This window comes from Equus caballus, chromosome 5, assembly GCF_041296265.1.
Source record: "Equus caballus isolate H_3958 breed thoroughbred chromosome 5, TB-T2T, whole genome shotgun sequence".
In the NCBI taxonomy this organism is placed as follows: Eukaryota; Metazoa; Chordata; class Mammalia; order Perissodactyla; family Equidae; genus Equus; species Equus caballus.
In genome coordinates this window covers 61,511,266-61,531,738 of record NC_091688.1, presented here as the reverse complement: position 1 = coordinate 61,531,738, position 20,473 = coordinate 61,511,266, and the positions used below count along the sequence as shown (strand labels likewise).

The window sequence follows — 20,473 nt, the reverse complement described above, 5'->3', positions numbered from 1 at the left end:
CCATGGCATTCTCACCTGGCCTCTGCAGGGGGCTTGTGCAGCTGGAGAAAACATCTGTGGGCTTAGAAGCAGCTATGGAAGGGGGAGGGGGATGTGGAGGGAAGAAAGGGAACTGTATGATGGAAGAATGCTCACTTCAAAGCTTTTCTGTGGTTTATTCTAGATGTGGAAACTACAGGTCTCCCGAATTGGCCTGTAGAATGTGCACCCCCAGGGGGCAGCAGAGCACCAGCCCTTGGGAGGCCAGCTGCCCAGTTACTCCATTAGGGCCAGAGATGTGCTCTGTATAAACAGGAGACTTAGCAGCAGGAGGAAGAGCAATCTGAATAGGAGAACAAAGACATGAACCTCCCCGGAGCCTTGGGAGGCCAGCGCCAAACGGGTGGGAAGAAGAGCCAAATGAGTATAGGGAGAGGAGGGCTGGAACAAACCAGAGCTAGAAACAAGTTGGAATCAGTCTCAGGAGAAAAAAATGGGCGTCAGGGCCCACCAAGCATGGATTAGAATTCCCAAGCAGATCCAGCAAGGTGCTGGGCCTGTAGTCTGAACAGAACCAAGGGCAGACCAGCCAGGCAGGCCACTACCCCTAATGCCATCTATGAAGAGAATTAAAATATCCTGGAGATATAAGAAGCTAAGAGAATGCATTTTCCAGAACCCCCCACCCCACCCCAGGGGGAGGACTGCAGGGGTTGGTAGAGTACTTTGCTGAGCCTCACTGGGAGGCGGGGATGGAGGGGTGTTTGGGGGATAAGAAGAGAACTCAGAGATAAAGGAGGCCAAGGTAGGGCTTGTCCCGGTTATAGATACTTGCTAGACCAGCCTCCTTAACTGCAGGGCTTTTCTTTCACTGGATGAGCTGGGCAAGTTTGGAGCCAACCTTGAACTGCTGGGGACAACAGGGGCAAGGCAAGACCAGTCAACAGCAGCCCCTGCTCCGCCCTTCCCCACCAAACTCTCAGCCTTACCTATACATAACTGAGCCAACTGGAAGGGAGTCAGATGAGGACTCTGCCAGGGTGTCCCGCCATCGGGGTCTGACCCTGCTTATAGCAGGCTGTGTCTGTACACAGCCCCAGTGCCGGGGAGTCCCTCCTTCCGTGCCTGCCCCATTGGCCTATGCACAGCCTGGAGTAGCAGAGGCCGTAGCAGGACCCAAGCCTCTTTTTGAAAAGCCGAAGCAAACTTTTTCTCTGCATTCCCCCCACCAGCCTGGAGGCAGAGAGAAAGAAGGCTTTGATTCTGTGATTCATTCCATTGTCGAGTCTGCAATTGAGTTTGAACAGCAACTCTTCACTCCTCTCCTAAGGTTTGTTTCACATCTGTTATAAAGAGCCAGCAATAACGCCTTTCGTGGTTATGTGGTCGATGGAGCAGAGGCAATGAGATTGTCTCTGGGCCGGGAGGAGATAATCTCATTTACTTTGTCTTTTTGATCATGGGAGCAGGTAGGAAAATGGAATTTCATGCAGCTTACTCTTTTATGCTGCAACTGATGATAATGGTTATTTAACATTTCCTGAGTGCCAAAAAGCTACTGGGCACCTAGGACCCTCTCCCCAGCTTAGAAACTGGATTCAGCAGGCAGCAACAAAACAGTTTCAGGGAAAGGCAAACTCCGAGATCATTTTGTCCAGGCCTCATGCCTCTGGATAGGAATGCACATAGAATATTCCAGAAAGGGAAGAGTATGGCCAAGTCTTACATTTCTTCCATTGGTCACTTTGGAACATGGCTTCTACTCAGCAACTTCTCTCTTTGGCGTGAGCCCCCACTCCCTACGTCCTCTCCTCCCCATCCCCGCCACACACACACACACACACACACACAGAGGCACGCGCGCGCGCGCACACACACACACCTCTGCTCACTTTCAGGCCATTTCTTCTTGATATCTGGAGGGGATGAGGAGTGGTACTAGGTAGCTAAGGCTGTCAGATCTGGCCTCGTCAGTAAGAAGAATCTCAAGCCCTTCTGCCACCCCCACCTCTCTACCCCTTCCCACCAAGATCCTCCCATAAGGAAAAAGGAGCTAACAAACTGAGTGCTCTTGAAAAGATGCTCTCTTCCCTGGTCTCAGTTTCCTCGTCTGTAAAGTGACAGGGTTGGATGAGGTAATGATTACGATCTGTTACAGCTCTGATGCCAGGGGGGAACTCTCGAAGGGAGACAGTCCAACTAGAAGGCTTAGGTCAGCTCCCGACGACTGGATGTGGCCATGCTGAGGGGGGAGGCCAGTGCAGCTGTGCCCCCGGTTAAGGAGGGCAAGGAAGAAGAGAAGAAACAGAGAGAAGGGTACAGGAAACTGTTTTAAAAGGAGTCTTTAAAGTGGTGAGGTTATTTCTTCTGAGCCCTAAACTGAAAGCAACTTCAGATGGAAAGTCTGAGTGCTTCAGATGGGGCAAGTTGCATGACGGGAGCTGCCCAGCTGGGGACTGCGGTCTTTTGGGAGCACAGTGGCCATCCATGAGGTCCAGCAGAGCCCTGCCCTGGGAAGGTGTTTGCAGGACTTAGAGGGGGCACAGGTCCCCCTGAGACAGCCACAGTCAGCTCTGGACTTGGGCTCCTTCCATCAAGCCCTGGGCCCAGTTCAAACCACCATAATCCATCCCACTCTGAGAGTCTGTAGTGAGGCACATGGTTGGTGGAGGCAGGAAGACCTTCTTGTTGGTGCCAGGAGAGAGGAAGATGATCTGGCAGACTCTAAAAGCCCTAAAGCTGGGCGACAGCATCAGGAGGGAGATGGAAGACGTGGTGCGTGTGGAAGGTTTTATGGAGTGATGGTAATAACTCCTCCATCTCTACAGAGCTTTCCAGTTATAAAGCCCTCTCACATCCATTACCTCATCTGAGTCTCTTTGCAGCTCTAAGAGGCAGGCAGGGTGCCTGTTATCTTTCTCTGTTCTATAGGTAAAGAAGCCGCAGTGAAAATGAGTTCAGTGACCCGCTCAAGGTCGCACAGGCAGCTCACAACAGAGCAGGGCAATTCCAATGGGACTAGTATATAATTAGCCCCATCTTGGTGGCGGGAGCACCAGCCTGGCAGGCAGGCACAGCCAAGCCCCAGCCCTGCTCTGCCCTAGGCCGGGCCATTTGCCTCCTCTGAGCTTTACTGTTTTTATCCGCAAAATTGAGTAATAGCAATTTGGGCAGTTAAGGCAGATGATATGTGTATAGGGCCCAGGCCTGAGTAGACATATCAACATATCTACTCTTGTCTTCTGCTAGCCTTTGAGAATCTCCCTTCCTTGGAGTAGACGGGGAATGAGGTGGGGTCAGACAGACATGGTTTCAAACCCTGCTCACCACCTGGCCATGTGATCCTGGTACAAGTTACTAGAGTCTCTGGCAGTTGCCTTCTCTGGAAAGTGGGGCCCACAATACCCACCTCATGGAGGTGTTTGAAAGTTAAGTGAGAAAGCATATAACGCATCCAGCATCCTGTCTGTCTTAATAAATGCAGTTTCTCCTTCTTTCCTTCTCTTCACTGCAGCACGAAGTAGCCATCTTCACCAAGCCTGCCAACAAATCTCAGAGCGCCAGGTCGTTTCCAGGCCCCTGCTGCCTCCTCCACCTTGAAAACAATAATGATTGTTGTTTTCATTTACCAAGTACTTACTCTGGCTCAAACACTGTTTTCAGTGTTTTACCTGCATTATCTCATTTAATTCTTACAATAGTTCAGAACTATCAGCCCCACTGTGTGGATGAGATAATGAGACACAAAGAGCTCAGGAACTTGCCCGAGGCTTGACAGGTGACGATGACGGGCAGAGACTGGGCTCTAAAGCCAGAGCTTTCCACCTGACTGACCTCTAACGCCACTGTGCCTGCTGCCCACAGGCTTGGGGACAAAGGCCCTGCCCACGCCACAGCGCCATGCCCCATGAGGAGGGGACACTGAGCAAGCCGGGAAGCACCCTGGCCCAATTTTAAAGGCCAGATTTAATCATTTATGCAAATGCCAGGAATCTATTTGCCAAAGAGAGTCCAGGTTGAGTTTCATTTGAGAAGCCGGAGAATGTGGATGATCCCAGAAAGCCGATTAGCACACAAAGGGATATTATCCTCTGCCAGAAAAGCCAGGCAGGCACTGAAGATATTAACAAAATTGACTCTGCGTGCAAACTATTCAATTAGAGAGCCAGTGGGTTTAGGAGCAAGAGTGAACGTGAGGTGTGGGAACCCCTCCCTTACCACCCAGAGAGGAAAGATTTCAGGGTTAGACCTCCTTCCCTGGTGACTCGATGGGGCAGGGCAGATTAAGGGTTTCACCAAGGCCTGGACACCCACTGCCCAGCACAGAGCCTGGTCTTTGGTCAATGTTCAAGGGTAGGTGAATGAATGAATGAATGAATGGATAGATGAATGAATGAAACAACCAAACAGTTCTCTTACCAAGAGGTAGCAAAGAATTTGGAAAGTTTCCCAACACCCTATCATCTTAGGAGACTCAAAAAGAACCCTAGTCCTTAGGAGAGTCTTGAAAAAGAACTTCCTGACATTGTGATATAAGAAACAGATGAAGAATGAGGGAGGACATGCTAACCCCAAGAAAGAGATTCCTAAATATCTGGCCAGGGCCAGAGGACCACAGGGGAACGGGTAGAAGGGCATCCACCATCTGACTCCTAAAATGATGAGAGAAATTGAACAAGGGTCAAGCCAAGTGAAACAGAAGATGTTAGCAGTTGATTTTTAGTATATTTTTCTAGATGTTGAAGTGTTGGGAAAATCAGCATGGCCCACCCTCCTTCTGCTTCTGTTCCCCAACCCTGATCCCACCCCAAATCTCAGGTACTTCCCACCAAGTAACAGTTTTATAGGACCCAGCCTCGGGCACAGTCCACACTGGTCACACCCATAGAACAGTTCTCACCAGGATGCACTATTTGCCAGCTCCAGGCCTGTATTTTTAAAAGCTCTTCTCTTCTCAGAGCTGATAGTCACTTTATGAAACAGTAATAACCACTACAATTTAGAAGGTGTTTACTATGTGCCAGGAGCTGGACTAGAGGCTCACATGGATCATCCCATTTTATTCTCAGAATAACCCAGTGGGATTGATATATAATTAGCCCCATCTTATTTATTTGACCCAGGTCACGTATCTAATAAATAAAGGATCCAGAATTTCAAGGCCCAAGACACTGAAAAGATTATGACATTCCCTTGAAATAAAATGCAAAAGAAAAGCAAAACTGGATCATAAAAGAAATGTAAAGAAATACACAAAGTTCTTAGCTTTCCCATGATTTTTCAAATATAAATTTTGAAAATAATAATAAAAGTACTTCCTTAACTATTGAGTAACCTATCAGGATGAACCCCGTTCTGTCTACCCCATGCCTGAGGTCTTAACCACAGTACTCCTTCACTAGAGGGACTTTGCTTTTTCCCAGCTTCCAGAACCCCCAGACCTTCCAAGAGGCCCCAACGTTTGTTTCTTCTCAGAGATCACAAACTAGATATTGCAAGGGGTGGGGGGTGATGGGGAAGGGAATTGAGGTTGATTGAGCTCAAATCTTAGGAAAGAGATTATAGGAAATCTGCTGGTTCACCAGCCACTTGGACTCCTTATCTGAGCCAAAGTAATCACTTGCAGAAGGGCAAACCCGTCCATTGCTACAGCCAGTGTGGGGAGATGCTTCTCTTTATCTTCTCCAGGAGCTGAAGAGCTTCTGCCCTGGTAATCAGCTTCTGTGAAGGAGCTGCCACTCAGGCTTGGCCAGGGTTTGTGAATCTCCCTTCCTTGGGGTAGACAGGAAGTGAGTTAGCCTCAGACAGAGAAGGCCTGGACCTAAAAGATCCCGCCAGGGTGAGGAAACTAAGCGTGTTCTAGCGCTGCCTTCCTCACGTTGGATGAGCTGAGTTCAGCACAAACTTGGAGGCCAGATTTCATGGAGTGATCCCCAACTGGGATGCACAAGTCTAAGGTAATTGGATGAGAGAGCTCAGGTTGACAGACACGGGTACGTCAAACCTGACAGACTTCATTCTTTCTACCGTATTTCGTGCAAGAGGCACTTTCTGTTGTGTCTGCCCTGTCATGCCCTCCCCCAACCACCACCGCCACCACACACCACCCTTTGAAGATGGCTCCTGTCACTCTGGAGGGGAGCATTTTTGTACCTGTGTTTGTGGAATGTGATCCTGAGGGGCCAGAGGGGCGCTTCACCTAAGCTGGGCCGATGGACTTGGAGAACTGCGACTTGAAGGACTTGAAGAACAAACACGGACTTGAAGAACTGGAACATGGGTTTGTGGCACGGGAGCTTAGAGAGACGACTGAGGCTGGGCTAGGGGTGGCCATATTCTGCCACGTACACAGAAGAGCAGAGGAAACTTTTCTGCCAAGAAAGAAGCAGTTGCACGTGGAAAGAGACGAGACCACACAGCTGGACAGTAGCTGTCTCAGGCCCTGAGAACTTTCTAGTTCCTGGTTCTTGACTCTAGTGAAGCCCAAATTTATGTCCTGCCCTTGGTCTAGGCTCATCTACACCCCACAGAGTCTCCCTGTTCCTGAAGCGCCGCTGAGTCAGTTTCCATTATTTGCAATCAAAAACAGAGTCTTGAAAAGCAATTAACATTATCATTCAGATTAAGAGTCTACTAATGGTTATTGAATACCTATTATGTGCCAGGCACAGTTCCAGAAACATTGCCGTGATTCATCTCACTTACTATCATCTTCATCAGCAACATCATGAACATTAGTATCAGAAGGTATTTATGAAGAGCCTACTTTTGTGTAACATTCGGCTAGACTGAAAGATAGTGACACCAGCCAGGCCCATGTCCCCTGACAGTTTTCTAGACAGGCATTCTGATGTGAAGATGAATGCACAGGGCATTGAGTTAAGACACAAAGAGACAGTGAGATACTTGCCTCATGATCGCGTTAGGAGGAAGGAAGGAGGCAAGACCTAGGCAGGGCTTTTAAAGGGGCAGCTGAGGGCATTCTAGATCGGGGTGAGGTGCTGAACCCCAGAGGAGGGAAAGCTTCAGGCCTGATCAATATGAACGAGAAGTACATAGAAAGGGCTGTAAAAGAGGCTGGAATATTGTCAGTCCCAGGGCCAGCTTCCCTAATCAGTAGGTATCTGTTTGGTCTCTGACTTCAGGGAGGAAGGAGAACTGAGGGAGACTGAGGCACGTGGTGGGGTGGAAGGGGTGGGAGAAGAAGAACCAAAAGAAACCTTCAGTGTTGATATTGATCCACCTGGCAGATGTCAGTAAGCATCCAGGATGCCACAAACAGCAGACAGCTGGCAGGAAAGAGAGGCTGGAAGAGATAAACATTCAAAGGGGGAAAGCACTAAGTAGAGAGGGGAACTGAAGACAGAGGGAGGGCCAGAAGGATCCAAAGGGAAAGGAAAGAGGCAGCAGGAGAAAAGTTAGACAAGAGTAGAAGGTGCAGGGCGGGGTCAGAGGCAGGCAGGGCCAAAGACTAAAAAATGTAAAGGGGGACAAAGAAACACCAAAACAGAATTACAGCAAGTCAAGGATAGATAAGACAGAGTACAGAAAGGGAAACCAAAGAGGAGCAGACAGTCAAAGCTTCGGAGACGAAGAGTGGGAGGCCAACAGAACCCTTGAGGAAGGGGTCTCTCCTGGCCACCTCACCACTGCCCTGAGGACATTTCCATTTCCTTCATCTTTCTGCCTGGAAATCTTGAGTTCTTTCTCTCCTTCGTTCTGTGTATCGATAGCCGAGCACTGTGCTCTGTCGTTTTTTTCTTCCAAATATCTGTGACGTTCTCAGTCCCTCTCCACCCGGACATCACCGTGGATGACTGATCCTGGAGGTTGTCCCTGCCTCCAGACTCTTGACGTGGTCTCTATCCAGGTCCCAATAACAGTACTCTCTCTCATTCATCTACTGCTTTACAAAGAACTTACGAGATGACCTCTGATACTCCCATTTGTGCCGTGAGTTAACATTATTATACCGTTTGACAAATCCATTCATTCATCAAACCAACACTTCTTGAGAACCATCCCCAGTTCCATGCTCAGTGCCAGAGATTCAACACTGAGCATGACAGTTACAGCCCCTGCCCTCCTGGACCCACCATGTTAGACCACTGTTTACAACTGTGATAAGTGCCACACGGGAGAAGTGGAGGGTGCCACAAAGATGTATGACACAGGGCCTGACTTAATCAGAGTAGCAGGGAAGTTACATTTCAACTGAGCTCTGAAGAAGTGGGGAAACTGACGTTTGCAGAGGTTATTAGACTTGCCCAAGGACTAGAAGCTACGGATCTGGGCTCAGAACTGTCATCTTCTGACTTGGTGCAGTGCTCTGCTCTCCATGCCACTGTGCCGTTAGGGAGGCCATGTTCCCAGGCATGGAATATACAGAGGTAGGAACAACTTTCCTGCCTTTGGGAGAGATGGTTCTTTTCCAGAGCCTCAGTGGCTTTCCCTGGGCCTCTCATTTCAACCCACACTCCTCTGCCTGGATCCCTAGGCCTCTATATAATCTAGCCACACCAACTGGTTCACCCTTCTCCCTCACTATTCTGCAGTAACGGCCCTGGACGCTAGTGAAGCCTTTTTCTAGCCCTGGGATGGTAGCAATATAAATTTCCATTTAGCCATGACAAATGACTCTGCTGCTCCCCTCTCCATCTCCTGACTATCCCATGCCATAGGGCATTCTTGAATTCATTTGTAGATTTATTCATTCATCCAACACTGTTCATGCTATTTCTCCTACTTGAATTTTAATTTCCTTTACTTTTCACTATCTAGGTCCCACTTACCCTGAGTCTTGTCTTCCTTTCTTTAAATCCTTGACACATTATAATGAAAGGAGTAGAGAACCAAAAGTCAGAACACTAGTGTTCAGGTCAACTTATAGCTTAAATTTTCTCCACCTCAGTTGCCCTATCTTTAAAATGGTAAAATAGTGATCGCTCACCACAGAAATATTGGCATAAGAATCGAAAAAGAAAATAAATTTCTGTATGAAAGCACTTTGCAAATTGCTGTACAAATTTAGGGAATATGAGTTGATTAATGGACTCCTAGCTCACCTGGAACTCTCTCTTGTGCACACTCCTGTTTGTGCATATTCAACATTAACCCTGTTTTGTCAATTTCAATCCATGCATTAGTCTTCTCTCCTCAACTGGATTACAAGTAGTTTGAGGAGTGGGGACACATCAAACCCTTTTACATCCCACCTGGTGCCTAGGGAAGTGCAAGGCCCTTAATAAACGTTATCCAGGCTTGCTGATTGAGGACTCGTGAAGTGTAAGCACAGTGTCCAGGGAGCTCGCCCCAGCATCACAGAAAGGGGAGGAGGCAGGCAGAAGAACTCACACTTTGACCCCTGGCCAGCTACTGCCCACAGTTGCAGGGCTGTCAAAGAGATGAGCAGCCCAGTTCTTCATACCATCCAACCTCAGGCTACCCATGCCCCAGAGCTGCCTGGGGGCCCAGTGCCACCACACCTTGGAAATAAGAATCAGCAGCCCTTACACTGATTTGGGGATGAGGCTTCTTTTTCTGGCAATTGTTGAATTTCCTATTCCCTTTGTGAGCTTAGCTGAAGCTTTTCTATAGCCCTGGGGGTATGGCAATAAATTTCCACTTAGCCATGACAAATGACTCTGCTGCTCCCCTCTCCCTCTGCCCAGACCCACCTCCTTGTTCTGAAGTCTCCCTCTCAGAGGTAGCCCAGGGTCTTTCTTTTATGTGACACTGGCAGGTACAAGCATTTCCTGTTCCCCGAAGCTGGTATCATTCCAGAACAGACTGATTGTGACCCGAAGGGGAAGTGAGGGTTGGGTGGGAGAAAGATGAGAAGAGGTAGAGAACAGCTGGGTTGCAATGTGGGCCAGCCTTCCCTAGGTAGTCACTGATGACACCAGAAGAAGCAAGAAGAGGAAGTTGGAATAATAAGAGGCTGATGGGCGAAGGGGGAGGGCAGAGGGGAAAGGAGGAAGAGGCAAAAGATGTTCATTAGTGGCATTGATTCAAGGGGAAAGACAAGTGATTAAATAATTCGCCCCCAAGGAAGAGGCTCTTGCTCCTGACTTCCTCCTTGGCAGGAAGCAGAAATAATTTCTTAACCGAGTGGCTCTGTCTTGCTCCATCTGAAATGGGGTTCATTAGGGGAGGGGTGCTGAGGAGCGGGGATCCACAGCCAGCTCTCAGCAATGCATACTAATGGAGACAGATGAGGCATGGGCAATGTCCCACAGTAGATGACCCCCTAATTGTCTCTCTCAGCTTTGGAATTTATACAGGGAGTGTAGGTATGCTCAGCTAGTTAGGCCTAACAGCAAAATGTGGCCTAAGATCAAAGCCTCTGTGTCCTGTGCACAGGCCATGAGACAGGGGGCTGGGAGGGCAGGAAAGTGGGAGCAGGCAGGTAGAAGCTGACATTGGCTGGAAAGCTGTACGTCTTCAAAGTGAAGATCTTCATCCTCAGGGTCAGGTCATTGTGACAATATTTAGAAGGGAAGGAAGCTAACACTTGAGTGCCATGTGCGGTGCTTTCAGTTTGCCCAACTGACCCACACTTCCTGCACCCTGAGCCCGGCTGAGCACAGAAGTGCAGGGTAAGGGGGACACAGTCCCTCAAGGACATCTCCTATATGGGGAGACCGAGTGCCATCAAGTCATTTCCATATGTTACAGTAAGAGCTAAGATTGGGGGGTATACAGGGGGTGAGGGGGAGCAAAGGTGGAGGATTTCTGGAAGGTTTCCCAGAAAGGGTGGGTGCTGGAGGCGTGTCTTGGAGCTGACTCTGCTCGTCTGCTGGTTTAGAAGGTGCCCTGGGTGTGCTACCCCACAGGCTCATGCTCCCTTTGCCAGGTCACAAATTTCCCCGATTTGCTGTCCTCTCTCCTGACTCCTTTTGTAGTCCCATGATCCCTACAGAGGGCAAGGAAGGCTCACACCCCAGGCCCTACCTGCTGGGACAAGGTGTACTCAAGGCACTTGATAAGAGAACATGAGGAGCCTAATAAGAGCCTCCCTCACACAGATGTCCACAAGGAGACTTTGCCCTGCCAACTCATGACCATGGTTTTGGCAGGTACAAGGCAACTCTTAAAAACATTCTCTTTCAACACACCCTTTAGGATATGTAGTCTTAGAATAAAGGACAAAGCCAGGCTGGGGAGACAAGCGGGGCCAGCTGCCTCTGCTGCTCCTGCCCTCAGAGAGGAGGAAGAGGGCTCCTCCCTACCCTTTCTCCTCCACATCCTTCTCTCCTTCTTGCCAGGTCCATCCACTTCCTTTTCAACCAAGGATTTAGTTGCTGCTAATTCAAAGAGTAAGAGCAAGTCTTTCCTCTGTAAGAAGTATCCCAAAGAGAACTCCTAATGGTGCTGAAGAAGTTAGGCAGTCTCATAATTTATCCCAAATTTCCAAGAAAGACGGCATGCCTTCCCTTTTCCTGTCACGTGATTCCAACTCCTGCCTCCCAGGTAAGCATTGCGCCTGTAGGGTCTCACAACAATTCCTGGAGGGTTTGCCTTAGCTCTGCTTCCTCTCCCCATGGCAACATCCCTGAAGGGAAAGCCTCAATCGTCTAGGATGGAGAGACCTCCTTCTTCGCTCTCACCTCAGCAATGTCAAATTTCTGCCCTGATTTTTCCACCCAACTTTCCTGGGTGAACCAGGCCACATTTCTCCACTTGCTCAGATGAAGCATATGGTTTGACCACTCCCTCCACCACATCCCCTACATACATGTTCTAGGGGCCCTGGAAGGCAACCCAACAAGTTGACCAAAGTTAGCCTACTTCAGTGAAGTTTAAACACTTATTGTCTCTTTCCTCCCAAAAGTTGCAGCCAAAGGTGCCAATGGGTAGCTCAGAATCAGGATTTTCCCCAAAGTAGCTACTTCACACATGTGCACACATACATATTCACAGAATCCTTCCCTGACTTGAGCTGGGGTTACGAAAGGAAAGGAGGCATGCTGAGCGTGGCCAGTGTGGGCACAGCCATAGTTAGGAGTAGAGAGATGAGCGGACCCAAACACGGGTGGTGGGGGTGGGGGGGTGGTCTTACAGTTATTTATCCTCCTCCTTGGCTGAAAACAATTTAAAAATCACAGCCAAGTTCTAAAGTTGAGATCAAAGCGCTAGGAGTTGGGGGGCGTTGAAAGGTGTCCCTGCCCTTAATACTCACTTTCCCTAAGAACTGAAGCATGCAAGGGATCTGAGATATCATCTAAGCCAAACCCTTACAGAGGCCAAAAGCTGGAACTAACTTAACCAGGTCAAAGTCAGTATAGAACCTAAAGCAGACCCCCAGGTCACCTGGCTCCCAGAACCAGTTTTTTTTTTACCATCACACAGCCATTGGTTCTTTCAAAATGGGGTGTAGCAGAGAGGAAAAGAAAGACAAAGACTGACAGATGATGATATGCACAATGATAGGCAGAAGAGCTCTTTTGGGACCCATCTGCAAGCTTTATTGCAGAAATCAATCAGAAGGCATTCATTGATCAGCTACTAGGTGCTTAACGCTTTTCAAGGCACCATGGAAAGTAGAGAAGAGGAATAAACCAGAGAAGCACTGACTATAGCGTCTGGTCCAGAGTCACATCATCGGTGCTCATGTACCCTTTGTTGCATTGCGTTGCATTGAGCCATGATAATAATAACCAACATTTATTGAGTGCTTACTGTGTGCCAGGGACCCTCTTCTGAGCTCCTTACATGCGTTTATCTCATTCATTCCTCATCACAGCTTTAGAATTAGGTACTTCTACCTACCAGGTTTCAGACAATGAAACTGAAGTGCAGAGAGGTTAAGCCCAATGTCACAGAACTGGTAAGTGGTGGTGGGCTTGTGCATTCAACCACCAGACAATAGAAGACACAGAGGTCATATTCCATGTCCAACTGAGGCACTTATAAGCTGTGTGACTTGAGATCAGTCAGAGGGTTACTTAACGTCTCTGAACCTCATTTGAAAAATGGGCAGAATATTGACTACCTCACGTTGCTGCTATAAGAACTGATCAGATCCTGCCCAGCAGAGTCCCAAACACTCACAATCCTCACCGTGTAACACACCGCCTCCCCTCGGAGAGCTCAGCGCAGGCAAAAGACTAACGCACATATGCGCATGCGCACATAAAATCCAAACTGACCAGTGCCTCCACTTCCTCAATGTTATGACCTGTTTCATACGCCTGTGTGAGAGGAGACTGATTTCATACAAAAGAGCACTTACAGGAGAACTTAGCACAAAAGATGTGCTTAGTAAATGTTAGCTATTATCATGATTGTTGTCACTATATCAGCACCACTGTTATTACAGGTTAGAGAAATTTACTTCCACTTGACTTTACAAAACTGGGCAGGACTGTTGAAGAAAGCTCTCTGAAGGAGTCCAGGTGGGCCCGGAAGCAAGGCTAAGATTGTTAGGGGCACTGAGAAAGTTGGCACTTCAGACTCACAGGGGCCAAAGCAACAGGATTCCAGCCTCCTGGCAGGCAGCGGGAACGTACGTCCAGGCTTTGAACTCGCACTGCATCCCCCTCAAACTGTGGGCAGTGGAATAGTAACGAAAACCCTACTTGGTGGCCTGGCCTTGGGACCACCAGCCCTGGGGAGGTGTCTGCCTTCCTGAGACATGATCAAACCAGCTGGTCCTAGGCTCACAGAGAACTAAGAATGCTGCTTCCCAGGAGCCTAGCAGTGCCACCCTCTGCTGCACCCCTGAAAAGAGCATGATCTCTTTCCCAGGGGAGCCCCCACATAGGTCCACAGCAGCACTTTCTCTCCCTCTCCCCCTGAGCCCCCGCCAAGCTAGCAACTATTGCTGGCTGGATGTGGGATTTGTATGCTGTTTACAGCACTGCCTTATTATTCCTGAACCTGAAAGCTTTACCAGGTATTAAATTCCAGCACCGGGCTGCTGTTTGTGCTCCCAAGTGAAGGAAGGAGAGAGAGCTTTAATGCTCTGCAAAAAGCAGGGCCTGAATCATTTATGAATGGGCATCACAGGAAGCCCAGAGCCAGTGTTAGGACAAGGGCTGCTTCTAGAAGGAAAATGTTTATTGTGGAAGGTCCAGCTCAGTCCTCACCCCAGCGATCCATGGCCCTTGTTCGTGGCATCAAGTGAACCCTTCCCCTCATCATTAAAGGACATCCTGGAGGTGAGGGAGTGTTGAGCGAGGCTGCTGGCCGCATTAGGACAAAGCCAGAGCAGGCAATTATCTTTCTGTGATAAGAGAGAAGCTCTGTCCTGGCTGCTAGGGCTTATTTAGCTTTAGCTTTGTTCTTGTCAGAGTTTTTTTAACTCCGTGTGACTCTCCAGGGGCTGGCTGACCAGGCTTTGCAGGAGCTGCTGGCAGGTGGGCCGCTTCAGCTGAACAAGGCCAAGTGGATTGCGGATTCCAGCCACTTTTTTCCAGTCTCAACTTCACTCGGGGAATGTGCAGATGCAGAGTCAAATAGCTCCTGTGATTTAATTTTTTCTTGGAGTCACTAGCTCAACTCCTTCATTAGAAAGGTTATATTGGAAAACAGAATGTTTCATTTTAGAATCATGGAGCAATGCTGAAAGGAACAGGAGAAAAACAGAACCAGACTGAGTATCATGAGCGTCGAGGGGTAGGTCGGCGTCCCTGTTCAACCCACCCCCTTCTCTTCTACATCCCCAAGCGACTTGATGCGTGTGCAAAACAAAATGTGATGCCCGCTCCTTTTCATAACTAAAAGGACTTTGTAATTTCCAGCCACCATGGACTAGCTGCCCACTTCTTATGCATGCCCTTGAGGTAGCCGAGACCTTGGATTAGAGATAGTGACAGAACTACCCCTAGGGAGGTCTTGGCAGCGCTGGTATGGAACCAGGGCCAATGTCTGCCAAGACCCTCAGCACCTCTCCAAGTGATACTGCACCCCAAGTGGGACCAAGAAGTCTGGTCTCAGAGAACTGGGGAGGACTCTTTCCACATCTGGGAAAATGGGATGACCTCCCTGTTCTGCTGACCTCACAGAGCTGTGGGATGCTCACGGAGGTAGTGTTGGTGATGGCCGCTTACATCCTGGAAAGCAAGGGCGATCACTCATGCTCTGGCTATGTCACCAACAAACTGGGGGACTTGGGATAACGTCATCTTCCTGCCCTTCATTTTCCCCCTCCTAGACACGAAGAAGTTGATGACTCCTAGGATCTTCCCAACTCTTTGATCCTGGGCTGGCCCAAACCCCAGGTGCTAAGACTCCTGGGCCTGGTGGCCTTTGGAGAGACCTGAAGGGGTGGAGAGATGGGGAGTGTCAGGGGTATCTGTCCAGCCTTCCCTGAGGTCGCCGTCCCCACCCTTAGTAGGAGCCTGGGGCCAGGAGTTGGGCATTAAGGACAGTTACCCACAGTCTCCTCCCAATCCAGGCCAGGCAGTCTCTCCAGGAGCAAATGGAACATTCCAACAGCAAGAACTTACATGACTTTCCTCGGGCTTGGGGGTCAGGCTCAGAGGACAGTCACATGGACCAAACGCCATCCACACCCAGTAGCTAGTTTCCCCAGAGAAGAAAAATACCCACCCCTCCTCCCTACATTTTTAGGCTCAAAACTCCCTCCTAAAAAGTGCTGAGGAACTTTCACCAAATGCCAACTCCACGTCAGTCTGGAGCTCTGGCGAAGATTGAGTGGTGTCTCAGGGAGGCAAGGTGAGTGAGGAGAAAAGGGTGAGCATCCAGGGGTTGGGAGGAGCAAGAGCACAGAGCCCCCAGGGCAGGGAAGAGAGGAGAGATCCTTTCTATGATTCTCCAGGTAAGTCCTAGAGGATGCATCCTAGGATGGTGCAAACCATGAGAGCAAGAGGGCTCAGGAAGCACAAGAAGCTGATACACAGAGAGAGAGTCTGGGCAGGAAAAATAAGGCTTTGACAGGAAGATTATTTTAGCAGAAAGCAGAATGATACACGGAAAACTCAGTCCCTGGAGCCAGAAATAAAAGGCCATCAGCCAGCTTGTGCCACCTTGGTGCCTCATTTGGTCACCTGAGAGTGCAGCAGGTCCAGAGGATGCTCAGGATGCCTGGCCACAGGCAGCACGGCTGGGAGTACTTCCTCAGTCAAGGAGCCTAGGTTCCTGGCAACTGGATGGTTCCTTGTGGGGGGGGGGGGGGGGGGCGGGGGTTGCGGTGAAGAACAGAGGGGGAAATGCTTGCTTTGAAGCTTTGGGGAAAACATCGACTGCCTTACCCTCTCTGGGCCTGAGTTTCTTCCCCTGTCAAATGAAGAGGTTGGACCTGGTGGCTCCTGAAGCCCCTTCCAGCTCTGACATTTTGAGATTCTGTTTTCAAAAAATAAATAAATATTGAAACAATAAGAAAAAATCTGAGAGGAGAAGAGGAAGGTGAGAGAGAAAAACTTGAGGAAAAAAGAACAACAGGCCAGCACAGGATGGGGAGGGCTGCCCACGTCTTACGGCAGGCAGTTGAGCTTTGGCAAGTGGGATGGAACCTCCAGAGCTGGTACCACTGTTGCGTTAAGAGGAGTGAACGTTGTCAAGGCCTAGAACTTCTCTGTAAATCCTCGGCCCAGTCACAGGAAGCCCCAGGTCAATTGGGGCTCTTTAGCTTTAAGCCTAGAGACTGCTCTGGAGGTCCCGGCAGACCCAGACCCTTGCCCTGGAGAGTGCAACGCTGAGAACAGAGGACCCTGTCGCCTCTAATTATATTGTCCACAAGGAGAAGCTGGAGAGGTTCCTGGGCCTACGGCCACAGCCTAAGTCTGCAGCTCATGCCTGAGTGGGGTAGGGCCAGCCCAGCGGGAGGATTAATGACAGTGATTGAATATTTTATAAGTGGAATATTGTGTGTTTTCCAAAACCAAATGGAATGTCATTTTTTTGTTCCAAGAGAGATGGGGGACGTCACTGTCCTCGTTTCCCATTCAGACCACATACTCCATGGCAAGAAGATGAATGGGACTCGGAGTTTCCCTGAGAGAAGGGGAGAGATGGAAGGGGAGAGAGAAGAGCCTTCATCACTTTGTCCTCTCCCTGCCAGCCTGGCCCCACCTTGCTGCCTCCCTGGTCACCCAGAACTTGAACCCACTGACCCCTGGACCACTCCCACAGCCAAGTCCTTTTCCTGACCCCTGTGTGGTCTCTGGACTCGAGACCTAATGCCAGCTTTGCTCTACTCCACACTACAAAGAACACAGAGACGAAATCACAAGGTCAACAAATCCATCCCTCTGTTCCCAAGAAACACAGAGTATCAGATGTGGAAAATTTCCTCCCAGATCTTCCTTCACATTCTTAGTCCAAGGTCTTATTTTCTTTAGGAATGCCTTCCTTTGGTCTAAGTGATGTCCATCTTGTTACAGATGAAGGTGATGTCTTCTAAATGTTGACTTTTGCAGAGAATGAATGATGACTGGCCTCCTTCCGTGGGGTGGAAGCTTGCCTGTTCTCCATATGAAAGTCTCCGGGATTGAAGTGCTTCGGAAAGCCGGGCTCCGGCTTTGCCTCCTAACTCGTCCTCCTTAATGCGGTGTTGGCCTGTGCAAATGGAACTATTTGATTAGCGCAGGAAGGGTGAGAGGCCCTTCCTTTCTCAATACGCTATTACATGCTCCAAGGCCACCCACATGCTCCGCTACTTTGCATTTGCCCTGCAATCTTTCATGCCAGTTGACTTTTCATCTCCAAATCCCTTTTCACATTAAACACAAACCCACACACTCTGTCCCATTTTCCTTTGAAATAAATCATAAGCCCATGCCAGAAACAACTCAGGGTGTTCTCTGGAATTTGTAAACAGCATTAAAGTCTTGTGGGAAATGTCACAGAGTGTTGGTCTGAATTTATTAAGTAATTTCTCAGCTTAAAATATATCTTTCCAGCCTGCTGTCTGACAACATTTACCTCTAATGGAATTTTATCCACTCTTGATCACTAAGCACGCTCCCATCCCAGAGAGCAGAGTCCCAAGCTCCTCCTCTTCTGTTCCACAGCCCGGCAGATTTCAGACCCGCTAGCCGTGTTCCCACTGCTCAGAAGAGAAGCTCCAGGACTCTGGGTCTCTAGGACGCCTGACTGTTCTGTGTTTCTGAGGGCACAAGCACACCATCACACCACACACATGGAGAGGTAGCTGAACTTAGCCACTTACTAACAACGCTGCATCCAGCTCACGCCAGTGGCAGACCAGGGAACGGCTTGAGGAGGGAACTTTAGTCCCCCTCAATCTCCATCACCCCCAAGCTACCCTAAGCAAATATACCGTTCACAGTGAAATCAGGACTCACTGTACAAAATAGCTTCAAGACAAGTCCCCCAGCCTGCCTCCTCCTCTTCCACCAATTGTCATCCTGGAGCCCCTCCTTTACAGAAGTTTTGTCACTGTCCTCTGGAATTTGAACTCTGGTTTCCATCAGCCAACCAAATTACACATCTATAAAGAGCAGCTGTTTTGGACAAAGTTAAAGTAAAGTGAGGAAATGAAGAGACTGTCAGCTTGTGTCCTTCCTAGATGTGTCCCAGGCACTGTTGTCCTCTACCGGCGGCCTCAGGCCTACTTTGTTCCAGGGCCCATCCTGATCAAGGCAGCATCAGCCCAGCATCTGTTGGGGCCTGGGTTGGTCACGGTATTCTAAGCCCGGCGTCCAGGGTGGTTAATCTCTCGGTCTGTCACAACTCCTAATGTCAGCTTTGCTCTACTCCACACTACAGAGATGTTAGTATAACATACTAGTCAAAAGCCTGGACCCTGGAATCAGACAAAATTGGAATTCTAGTTCTGGTACTTACTAGCTGTGTGATCTTAGACAGGTTGCTTAACAACTCTGTGCTTCAGTTTCCTTATCTGTATAATGGTGATAATATTAGTGACTGTCTCGTAAGATTGTCTTGAGAATTAAAGTAATAGATGTAAAATGCATAGAACAAAGCATGGTTATTGTTTTTAAATAATAAATTGTGATAATTAATAATTCTTTATTTTATTATTTTTTAAATACTTGCTCTCAGTACCTGCCTGGCAGTGTCTCCTTTGCGTCTCTTCTAATTAGATGTACAAGTTCTCAGTCTCCGTAGGTAAGCTGTTTACTGTCTGGCGAGTGGGGAGAGGACCAGGCGATGGCTGTCCATGCTGAGGGGTGGCCAACACCGCTTCCGCATGAGGCTCTTCTCCTCGCGCACCCTGCTCCGAGGATGCGAGGACAAATGCAGCTCTCAGGTTTGCATTTCTGGCACTGACGGGAGGAGCCACCCACGCTGCCTTCTTCTCAAGAGACTCCGAGCAGATCGTCTTCAGGGGGGCTCGGCCAACAGCTGCCGGGCGGGAGAGGAGCCAGGACAAAGGGAGCTGAAGGTCTTAGGAGATATCGAAACTATATTTAGGGGACATAAGCTTTATTGAGATATAACTAACAAATAAAGTTCTAATAATTTAAAGGGTACATGATGATTTGATATACATGTACACTGTGAAGTGACTCCCACACTTAAGTTAATTGACATGTCCATCACCTCACAGAGTTACCAATTTTGTTTTCCTTTTTGGTGAGAATGTTTAAGACCTACTTTCAAAAATTTCAAGTATACAATACAGTATTATATTTTTCTAATTTACCTTATTCTTTATTTTAGGGGGGAGATTGGCCCTGAGCTAACATCTGTTGCCAATCTTCCTCTTTTTTTCTTCTTCCCCAAAGTCCCGGTGCATGGTTGTATATCTTAGTTGTAGATTCTTCCGGTTCTTCTGTGTGGGATGCTGCCTCAGTGTGGCTTGATAAGTAGCTCTAGGTCCAGGCCCAGGATCCGAACCAGTGAACCCCAGGCCCCCCAAGTGGATTGTGCAAAAGGCCCCATACGATACAGTATTGTTAACTGCAATCACTATGCTGTACATTAGATCCTTGGAACTTATTCATCTTATAATTGGAAGTTTACCCTTTTTTTTGGAGGAAAATTAGCCCTGACTTAACATCCCCTGCCAATCCTCCTCTTTTTGCTGAGGAAGACCGGCCCTGAACTAACATCCGTGCCCATCTTCCTCTACTTTATATGTGGGACGCCTGCCACAGCATAGCTTGATAAGTGGTGCATAGGTCTGCACCCGGGCTACAAACCAGCAAACCCTGGGTCACCAAAGCAGAGTGCTCAAACTTAACCACTACGCCACCAGGCCAGCCCTTCAAGTTTACCTTTTGATCAACCTCTCCCTGTTTCCCCCACCCCCAGCCCCTGTCAACGACCAGTCTACTCTCTGTTTCCATGAGTCCAACTTTTTAAGTTGAAACTAGTTTCAAGGGCCAATCTCAGAACAAAAGTTAAAGCAATGGTTAATCAGAATAATTACAAACGTGTGGAAAAACTAGTAAGGAACAAAAAAATCTGAGACACAATATAAATGAATTAAAACACACTGGGCCAGGTTAAGAAGTCAAGTATAAAATTAGAAATTTGAAATTTTCTATTAGAAATTTTGTCCTGTTCTGGAACATATGTTCTATTTGAGTATATCCCT

At 48.6% G+C, this 20,473-nt stretch overlaps 2 long non-coding RNA genes across 2 annotated transcripts in view; both read right to left on the bottom strand.

Moving 5' to 3' along the window:
- LOC111773554 (uncharacterized) overlaps positions 1 to 20,473 on the bottom strand; it is a 148,629-nt gene that overhangs the window by 57,986 nt on the left and 70,170 nt on the right. The window lies entirely within an intron of this gene.
- LOC138924373 (uncharacterized) lies at positions 14,020 to 19,171 on the bottom strand. The gene is made up of 2 exons (XR_011439419.1): positions 18,976 to 19,171; positions 14,020 to 17,502 (listed from the first exon to the last, which is right to left on the bottom strand). It is a non-coding gene; the product is annotated as an uncharacterized lncRNA (long non-coding RNA).